The sequence below is a fragment of the Coffea eugenioides genome, chromosome 9 (assembly GCF_003713205.1).
Source record: "Coffea eugenioides isolate CCC68of chromosome 9, Ceug_1.0, whole genome shotgun sequence".
In the NCBI taxonomy this organism is placed as follows: Eukaryota; Viridiplantae; Streptophyta; class Magnoliopsida; order Gentianales; family Rubiaceae; genus Coffea; species Coffea eugenioides.
Window position 1 is genome coordinate 11,853,322 of NC_040043.1, and position 3,175 is coordinate 11,856,496.

Consider the following 3,175-nt stretch of genomic DNA (forward strand, 5'->3'; position numbering starts at 1 on the left):
ATCCCTTCGAATTCCCTTCCTCAATTTTTCTTTTCTTTCTCTGCTTTTCTTCAATTTCTTCTGCTCTGTTTTCCTTTACTCTGCTTTACCCGAAGCCCCCCTTTTGCTTTTGCTCTGTTTTTCCTTGCTCAAACTTTCCCTTTTTCCCTTTGTTTCTTACCCTTAGCCGCCGTCCGCCGCCCCTTTGTTTTTTCTTTCCTCCCCTTTTTCGAAGTCCCCCTTTTCCTTAGCTTCTCCTTCCGTTGCTCTCTCCCTCGCTCTCTCTCGGTTTCTCTTAGCCTCCTTCTTCAGCCGTCAGTCTTGTTCTGCTTTCTTCTCCACTCTCTCCTTCTAGCTGTTCCAGTTTCTGTTCAACACCTCCGCAGTTGCTCTTAATGCTCACTTTTCTTTCTCTCTCAGCCTAGCTCCACTGCCCCCAAAGCTTTTTTTTTCCGTTTCTTCCCTCGTAGCCTCTCTTCCCAGCTCCTTCTTTTGCTTCTCTCTAGATGTATCAGCCGTCACCCCTCTATCACTCTCTATCTTTCAGCCGTCATCCCAATCTCACTTTCTTTGTTTCCCTTCGATTTCTTCCTCCTGTCTCTCTCTTCCCAGATTTTCTCTGTCGTCACCTCTCTCTCCAAAATCCCCCTCTAGCATTCTGGTTTTTTCCTCCCACAGCCGCCAACCTCTCATCCCCTTAAACCCTCTCATTTCTCTCCTTTATATAGGTATCCGAAATTCCCCCGTAACCTAAGACCAAGGGATGAGATTTGGAGCTGCATTTTGGCTCTTTCTATCAAACCATCAGATGACATTTGATTTTGTACCTTTTATGTTGTTGAATCAAAGCCAGGTGATCATGTACTGGCTTGATCCAATGGAGCAACAAAAATCAATGAAAAATGGGGTGTCCTTCCGTGCATGATTTCTGCTTGAAATGTGATACGGAGAAAGGGCCAGGATCTTGTGCAACTTAAAGTGCAAAAGCTTGCTCTTTTTTTTTTCAATGAATTAGTTAATTAATAATAAACAATTTTTCTTAATAAAAATAAGATAAGCAAAAATTAAAACCAAATCAACTAAAAAAATAAAATAAAATAAAATAAAAGAAAAATTTAAAATTTTGGTGTCTACAATATCTTTTGACTTCCTTTACAAAATCTGAGTGGTTGAAATTATGAAGAAAAAAAAAGTGTCTTTCTACCACCTTTTATGCAGAAACACAAGGGAGAAGCTAAAAAAAAAAAGAGAACCGAAAGTAGCTAGTTTGTCTTCTTGTAACAACTTTCTCTCTAGCATAGGAGTTATGGAAGAAGAACTTGGAGTTTTCAATTGAAATCATCTTGTATAAGAACATAACAGAAGTTTGAGGGTTTCACCATCAATTGGCTAAGCTTTCCTTTATCTTTCTTGTACTTGTATTTTATGATGTTTGCATTAATAAACTTGTGAATTTGATTGTTATATCATTCATGAGTAGCTAAACTTCTTAATTTAGAGAGTAGATGAAACTTATGACTAAATAATATGAATTAAATGTGATTTACACTTGTTATATTTTGTATTAACTTGTCTATTTGTGCAGTTGTGATTACTTGTTAGTGATTGATCACCAATAGCATGTTTATGGTTGTTATTGTTCAATGAGAATTGGTAGTAACAATGGAAACACATAAGTAGAACTAAAGTTGTATGTTCATGAAAATAGAGATACACTTAAGTGGATTACTTAGCATTTCATGAAGAAAAACAGAGTAGAACTAGTATTTCACCATGAAAATGGGAAAACTGAGCTACTCTAGGCCATTTCATCATGAAAATGAAACTTGGTAAAATTGAAAATGAATCCCTTGTTAAACAAGAATAATAACAAGAGGTAAATCTGTTTATTTGTGTTGTTTATGCCATAAGTAGAATCTACATCCCTAAATTCATTCTTGAGCGAAATTTCTCTATTTGCATTTAGCATTTGCTAAGTTAGATTTGTAGATCAGATTTGTAGTTAATAGCAATATAATTTCTCTGCTAAACTTCATTCATTAGTCTAAATAATAGAGAAACTTTAGTAATACCGGTAATTATAATTTTTCTTGTGGGATCGACCCGATACATACCCAACATTATAATTTTGGCCTGTATACTTGCAGTCAATGGGTATAAAATCAGATTTAAACTTGTATTAATATAAAAGTCCCGTCAAGTTTTTGGCGCCGTTGCCGGGGAGTTGCAATATTAGAGGCTAATTATCTCTATTAATTTAGACATTTCAATTATTTTTATTCAAGTTATTTATAGTTGATTTTAACAATTAAAACTGTAAAATTTATCTTATTTTTATTTGTAGTGTATGTACCGATCAAATCGAGAAGTTGCGCTTTTCAATCCTGAAATTAAGAGAATATTACGGAGACAAAGGAGGAGTACACCGCATCAAGAGGAACAAGAGGTTTGGCTGTCGATAGAAGAAATCTTGATAGAATTACCATTTGAGGAAGAAATGGCGAAAAATGAACCAAATAGGCAAATTCTACGAGATTTTATTTTACTAGGAACATAAGGTTCTCAAACTAGCATCGCAAGGCCAACGGTAAACGCTAATAATTTTGAGATCAAACCATCACTGATTCAAATGGTACAACAATCTCAATATGGAGGTAATGCTACCGAAAATCCAAATTCTCACTTGTCAACATTTCTTGAAATTTGTGATACAATTAAGTTTAATGATGTTAGTGATGATGCAATTAAACTTCGATTGTTTCCATTTTCACTAAGGGACAAGGCCAAGGTTTGGCTACAATCTTATCCTCCTAACACTTTTACAACTTGGACTGAATTGGCTAAAGCTTTTCTTAATAAATTTTTTTCACCTGAAAAAAGTGCTAAACTTAAAATGGATATAACTAGTTTATCTCAACAGGAAGGAGAGACATTATACGAAGTCTGGGAGCGCTATCGGGAATTGCAACGAAAATGTTCTCATCATGGTTTACCAGATTGGTTAGTAGTCCAAACATTTTACAATGGTCTCACCTATCCAACAAAGACGCATGTAGATATGGCAGCAGGAGGAGCATTGATGGGAAAGACAGTTGAGGAAGCTCAATAATTGATTGAAAAAATGGCTGCTAATAACTACCAATGGACCAACGAACGAGGTAATACAAGGAAAATCACATGTATGCTTGAATAGATA

General features: G+C 35.5%; 1 non-coding gene across 1 annotated transcript; it reads right to left on the reverse strand.

The window, feature by feature from the left end:
- Window positions 1-2,863: 2,863 nt before the first annotated feature.
- Window positions 2,864-2,970, reverse strand: LOC113748533. Its single transcript, XR_003464387.1, has one exon. It is a non-coding gene; the product is annotated as a small nucleolar RNA R71 (small nucleolar RNA).
- Window positions 2,971-3,175: the final 205 nt, after the last annotated feature.